Genomic DNA, 7,261 nt, shown 5'->3' with positions numbered 1-7,261 from the left:
GCACTCTTCTGGGATCATGGCCTCTTCGCCAAACAGTAGGCGAAACGGCGTGTATCCTGTTGGTCTTGCAACCGTTGTTCTTACTGACCATAACACATTGGGCAATTCTTCGACCCATTTTCCTTTTGGCAATCCTTGAAGACGCTTCGCAACCCCTGCGAAGATGATGCCATTTGCTCTCTCAACTGCGCCATTAGATTGTGGGTGGTAAACTGATGCAAACATTAATTTTATGCCCAGGCCATTACAGAATTCTCTAAATCCCGCGCTATCGAACTGAGTACCGTTGTCCATGGTTACTTCGCTCGGAACCCCGAAGCGGCACACAATATTTTGCCATAGGAATTTTTTTATATTTTTGACGTTATGCTCACGAGTGGCATTGCTTCTACCCATTTTGAAAAGTACTCTACCGCCACCACGGCATAGCGCAAATTTCCTGGGGATGGCGGCAGCTGCCCGACAATATTGATCCCCCATCGCTGTAATGGCCAGATCGATGGAATGAGTTGTGTCTTTGTTGTCGGTCTGTTTGATCCCTTCGCCCAGAATTAGCACTGTTGGCAACTTCGTACCAGTTGGTCCGCATCACTTACAGCCATTGGCCAATAGAAGCCCTGCCTGTATGCTTTTCCTACCAAAGCCCTTGTTCCGATATGTGAGCCGCACAATCCGTTGTGAATTTCGCTTAACAGTTGTTGGCCCTCTTTCTGAGATATGCATCGTAAAAATGGTACGCAGACTCCTACTTTGTACAGATCTTCATCTATAACTTTATAATTTCTTACTCTCTAAGCCATGCGCTTTTCTTCGACGTGATCTTCGATATCCCTTTGACCCCGCAGATATGCCATTATCGGAAAATGCCAGTCTTCGCTCTCAACTGAAGCGACCAGTCGTGTTTGGCTGGACTTGTCATCGCAGGCCGGTTCACTTAGTTTCTGATAGAAGACATCTGGAGGCATGGGCATGTTCTGCGAAGCCGCTTTGGCTAGCTCATATGCTTCGTTGTTATCATTCCTTGATACACTTTTCACCGTGAATCCGACGAAGTATTTTTCCATCCTTCGCACTGCTGCCCTGTACTTGATTAGCTCTGGTTCCTTTGCCTGGAATGTTTTTTCAATCTGGCTTGCTACAACCTTCGAGTCTATTTTGACAAGTATTCTTCGAGCTCCCAAAGCCTTCGCCTTGCGAAGTGCCAGGAGTACAGCTTCGTATTCCGCCGTATTGTTTGTGGATCGGAACTCCAACCTGGCGGCGTATCACAGCTTCGCCCCCGACGGTGAAAATATTACTGCCGAGACTCCTGCTCCTGCAGCTCCCCAAGCTCCATCGCAGTACGCGGTCCAGATTGGTTCTGCTGCTTCGTCATCCGAAGCCTCAGATGAAGGTGTCCATTCTGCCACGAAATCCGCCAGCACTTGCGATTTTAACGATGTTCGTGCCACGAAGACAATCATGAATGGAGCTATCTCCGTTGCCCATTTCGCTATTCTTCCGATGGCTTCTATGTTTTCGAACATGTCGCGAAGGGGTAGCGAAGTTGGCACTGTAATCTTGTGAGAAGTAAAATAGTGGCGAAGCTTGCGGGATGCCATTACAAGTGCATACGCCACTTTTTCCAACTCTGTGTATGACTTCTTCGGTCCTGCTAGTACTTCGGATATGTAATACACTGGTGCTTGCAGTAGTCTGGTATCTTCGATTTTTTCCTGCATGAGAACAGCGCTGACTGCTGATGGGGAAGCTGCTATGTATAATAGCAAATCTGCGCCTGGATCCGGGCTGGTCAATGCTGTAAGCTTTGTCAAGTATACTTTTAACTCATCGAAAGAAGCCTGCTGCTCGGCATCCCATTGGAAAGGTTCAGAACTTCTTAACACCTTGAAGAGTGGTAGACTTTGCTCGGCGGACTTCGCAATGAACCTGTTCAATGCTGCTAGTCTTCCTGTCAAGCGTTGGGCTTGCTTTCTGTTATGTGGCGGTTTCATATCCAAAAGCGCTTGATCTTCTGAGGATCCGCTTCGATTCCTCTCTTCGACACTAGAAACCCTAGGAGTCTTCCGGATTGCACTCCGAAGACGCATTTCTCCGGGTTTAATTTTAAACCTGCTCTTCGCAGATTATCGAATGTTTCCCGGAGGTCTTTGATGTGTTGGCTTTTCCTGGTACTTTTTACTACTATGTCATCAACATAGGCCAATACATTTTGTCCCAACTGCGGCTTTAACGTGGCTTGTACCAATCTTGTAAAGGTTGCTCCAGCATTGCGGAGTCCAAAAGGCATTCTTACGAAACAGTATGTTCCGAAGGAGGTTCTGAAACTTGTTTTTTCTTCGTCTTCCTTTGCCATCCATATTTGATGGTACCCAGCATAGGCATCGAGGAAGCTTAACATCTCGCAGCCGGCAGCGGAGCCTATAAGCTAGTCAATTCTAGGCAATGGAAAGTCATCTTTTGGGCAAGCTTTGTTTAAATCTGTGAAATCGATGCACATTCTCCATTTTCCATTGTTTTTTCTTACTAATACTGGGTTGGCCAGCCATTCCGAGTGTATAACTTCGCGTATTACTCTGGCATCGAGCAATTTTTCTACTTCGACTTTTGCTGCTTCTTCTCTTTCCCCCGAAGCCTTTCTAAGCTTCTGTTTCCTTGGCTTCGCTCTGGGGTCCACATTTAACTTGCGTTGAATGATGCTTCGACTTACTCCTTGCAAGTCCCTAGGGGACCATGCGAAGACGTCGCTGTTTCTGCGAAGGAACATGACAAGTTGTTGCTGATCTTCTTCCGGGGCCTCTGCCCCTATTGTAATCTTCTTATCTTCTTCATGATTTAGCAGCACTATTCTGGTAGGTCCTTCTGGTGCAGCCTTCGTGCATTTCTCTATGATTTTCCTGCTTTGCCCTGCTTCGGCCCCCGTCGAAGGGTCTTCGATGTTGTGGACATTTCTTCTCCCTAGGGCTATGCCTACTTCGATTCGCCTAGCAACTCGCTGATCTCCCAACGCCTTTATGACTCCTTCTGGGCCAGGCATCTTCATGCACAAATAAGCGTGGTGTGGTATTGCTCCGAATTTATTGAGGAACCCCCTCCCAAATATTACATTGTATGGGTAATTAATGTCCACCACGTCAAAGGTAATTTCCTCTGTGCGGAAATTTGTCTGTTCGCCGAATGACTCTGGGATTGTTAATTTCCCCAGGGCGTTGATTGCGCTTCCGCCGAAGCCCAGCAACGGCGACCCAGCTTGTTTCAAGTCATCTCTTCGCAGCCCCATCTTATCGAAGGCATCAGCGAAGATAATGTCTCTAGAACTTCCTCCATCGATCAATATCCTGTGTACTTCGTTTCCTGAGATGTTCGCAGTAATGACTAGGGCATCTGTGTGAGGATAATCTAATACCCTCATATCCTCTTGCGAGAATGTAATGGGAATGTTAGACCATCTTGAATTGATGTACGTTGGTCCCACTCCGACGTGGTTAACCCTTCGTACGTATTCTTTTCGCTGTCTTTTGGATTCTTTTTGCTGGTTGGACCCCCCCTGAGATAGCCAACACCACTTTGTACCCATTGTTTATGGTATTGACTGATTTGCTACTTTCTGGTGGTGCCTCGATTGCTGGTCTTGGCGGAGGTGGGGGTAGATCACCCCGAATGTTCAGTTGCCTGGTTTGATCAAATTGGACTGGAGGTGCGGGTGCAAATTGTGGTGCTGGAACTTGATGCCATTGGTTTGGAAACATCATGTTTTGATTGTGGTTCTGCCACCCTTCGCCTCTTGCGAAGCTTGTTGCGTGGTGAACCGCTCGTCCGTTATCTACTGACTGCTTCACTATACTTTCTTTCATGGCCACGACTTGTGGACAATGTTTAATCCGGTGGCCTGCTCCTTCGCCGTGTAGTTCACAGTAAAAGGTTGCTGGGTCATGCGAAGGTCGACCTCCTCTACCTCCGCGGCCTCTTCCCCTGCCCGTCCGGCCCCCTCTATTGGACGAATTGTAGGCTTCGCACGAGCTTTGGACTACTTTGGGCGGGCCGGGGTTGATCTGGTTGATTTCTTTTTGGCGTGGATAATCCGGACCTTTGGGTTTTCTTGGTCGCTAAGGTCTGTCTCTCGGATTGCCACCAACTGCCTCCTTATGTGGTGCATGTTTTGCTCTTGAGGCCGTAAACTCGTTTTTCCTTCGTAGATGATTTAATTCAGATCTTGAGTATTCTTCCATCTTGTTTAGTAGCTCTTGGACGCTTGTGGGTCTTTTTCTAGTGAGCTTCCCTGCCAAAAGGCCCCCTCTGATGCACTGTATTGCAGCATCGATGATGGTATCTTTGCTCAATCCCTTCGCCTGACATCGTACGTGTACGAATCGGCGCATATAGCTTTGTAAAGTTTCTGTTGGTTGTTGCTTCAGCGCGAAGAGGTCGGTTGCGGTGATGTTATCCCCTCGGTTTTCTTGGAAGTTGCTGTATAGGGCAGTGCGCAGCTGTTCCCATGAATATATGGACCTCGGGGGCAGATCGGAGTACCACGACCTTGCTATTCCCTTGATTGCCAATACAAAAGCCTTCCCCAAGGTTACACCGTCTCCACCAGCTGACTCCACGGCTGCCTCGAAGCTCATGACAAATTCCCTCGGATCCGATTCTCCATCAAACATAACCACCCTGGGCATCTTGAATCCTATCGGCCATGGCTGATTTTGTAGGTCCATTGCCAGGGGTGACTCAGGATCTCCTGTGGAAGATCTTCGTCGAACTTCTTGCGAAGCTCGTATGAAATTTCTTGGTGGCGTCGGTCGGCGAGACATGCCTTCTGTTTGGAGTATATCGATTTCCTCCTAGATCCTTTCCAACGTTTTTCTTGCTTCTTCCGCCCGCCGGCGGTACTCCGCAGCTTTCTGGGTTGCTGCTAGGCCATCCAACATGCGCTTTTTGTGCACAATCTGTCTTTCCAACTCCTCAGCTTCTAGCCTAGCATTTCGTTCTTTGTTTGTTTCTTCATCATGTTCCAACTTGGCGAAGTCGCCTAGTTCCTCCCATTCTTCGCTTCGCCCTCTTTCTCCTTCTTTTTCCGGAACATCGAAGCGAATGCGATCTATTGGCTCCATGATCGGCATTTGCTCCGCGTCCACCCGTAGTGTGTCGTCATGTCGGCCATCGGCAGTTTTTTGTTGCGCTGTGTCAACTTCGCAATGCTGGTGTTGTGCGGCTGAAGCCCCCCCGGCTGAGGCATTTCGTGATTCTGGTACCATCGGAGTGGTTCTATCGGCCGAAGGTTCGACTGTGGCTGTGAGTTCTAGTAGCGCCTCCACTCCTCCAGGTGGCTTCGCTTTCTTTTTTGGTGGCATGCCTTCGTGGGTTCGATCCCCCGGACGGCGCCAACTGTTGGGATCGAAGTCCCAGACAAGATGGGCCTTCGGGGGTGGAACTAGCGAAGGCTCCTTACGGTGACATGTATTGGAAGTAGAACAGTCTTGGTTACCATTCATGTTTACACTGTGGCTCTATTTATAGCCCGTACCCGGCGATCTCGGACCCGGTTTACACATATTACCCCCTAACCTGCTACATTCCCGGAATATCCCGGGGCAATATAGTACAAATAAGCATAATCCCATAATTACAATAGTGCCCATGACAATTGGGCCCACTGTCCAGCTGTTTTTCAACCGAAGGGTATCGAAGCCCTCTCCGTCCGACCTCCTGACGAGCTGCCTTCGCCGCCTCCAGGCGAAGGCCTGGTCTTATCTTCGCACCGAGCGAAGGGCGCGGGATGCGAACTAGAGCTTCGCCCGACAGTCGAGGCAGATCAATCTTCGCATATGCCAATTCGGTTATGAAAGATGCAACCAACATAGCGGTTGTCCTGCAGCACCTCCAACTAACTTCGCAGTTGCCTTCGGGTACGGGGACGGCAGGAGATGATCCCCAACACCTCCCAAGGCCCCCGCCTCAGGATGATCGGGCCACCTTCCCGAAGGTAGCGAGGTGAGTCAGTGGGCATTGGGAAGATCTGCAAAAAGGGGAGCGCCAGTTGTGCTTTGCCTACCAGGAAGTGATCGATATTAAAGGCCTAGGCTAATGGGCACTGCTCTGACACCATGGTATGATGGTACCTATCCTGACACCCATAACAGTGCGACGCTGGACCGCAATTGGCGACCAGCTCGCCCCCTTCAGGGGGTAGGCACCACAATAATTACCATGGCGGATATTTATCTCCCGACAGGATATAACGTAGTTATCCGGGATAAGGCTCAGTAATTTAGTCGGATCCTAGATATTTGTACATTATGATAACTTGTATGCCAAGCTACGCATGGCCCTCTAGGAGAGGGACAGATTGGCAAAAACAGAAACGCACCATAGTAAGCGCTGTGGTACTCCCCTCCCAGAGTGATACATTTTTCTATCATCAATATATTCGTGGTGTTCCTTCCTCTTAAACTTCATCTCCAAGCTTGAGTGTCCTTCTTAGAAGAAACTCTCGCCGTACTTGCTGGGGCAAGACGAACTCTTGCTCCAACACAACGTGAAGCCCCTCAACACATTCAACGGCGACATCCCCCACAGTTGATAATCGGTGAGCTTGGTGAGAGGGTAACGAGGTCCAAATCTGTTTCTTATGCTCAGTTCACTAATTCTGTATTTGTTGCTTCTTTTAAGCCCCATGTTGTTGGACATGCTTTATCTAATTTGAGTTGTCTCAATGCCATGCATGAAGAGCTTGAAACTTTGAGAGAAACCAAGTTTGGGTCCTAGTAGAGCCACCCCAAATGTTCACACCATAGGCACCAAATAGGCTTTCAAAATCAAACATGGGGAGGATGGGTCTGTAGTAAGAAACAAGGATAGACTAGTAGGTCAAGGTTTCACTCAGGTAGAGGGGATAGACTTTGGAGAGATCTTTGCACCAGTAGCTAGGCTAGAAGCTATTAGGATCCTCCTTGTTTTTGTGGCATCCTGAGGTTTCAAGTTGTATCAAATGGATGTTAAGAGTACTTTCCTAAATAGTTTCATAGAGGAAGAGGTCTATGTCAAGCAATCCCCAGGCTTTGAGCATCCTAAATACCCTCATAGAGTATACAAGCTTCAGAAAGCTTTGTATGGGCTTTAAGCAGGCACCTAGGGCTTGGTATGATAGTCTTAGGTCTTTCTTGCTAGGGCATGATTATGTGATGGGGTCAGTTGATAAAACTTTGCTCACTCTTAAGCATAGCAATAATTTCTTACTTATTCAGATTTGCGTGGATGATAT

Source organism: Phragmites australis, chromosome 15 (genome assembly GCF_958298935.1).
Source record: "Phragmites australis chromosome 15, lpPhrAust1.1, whole genome shotgun sequence".
Classification (NCBI taxonomy): Eukaryota; Viridiplantae; Streptophyta; class Magnoliopsida; order Poales; family Poaceae; genus Phragmites; species Phragmites australis.
This window is presented reverse-complemented; position numbering follows the sequence as displayed.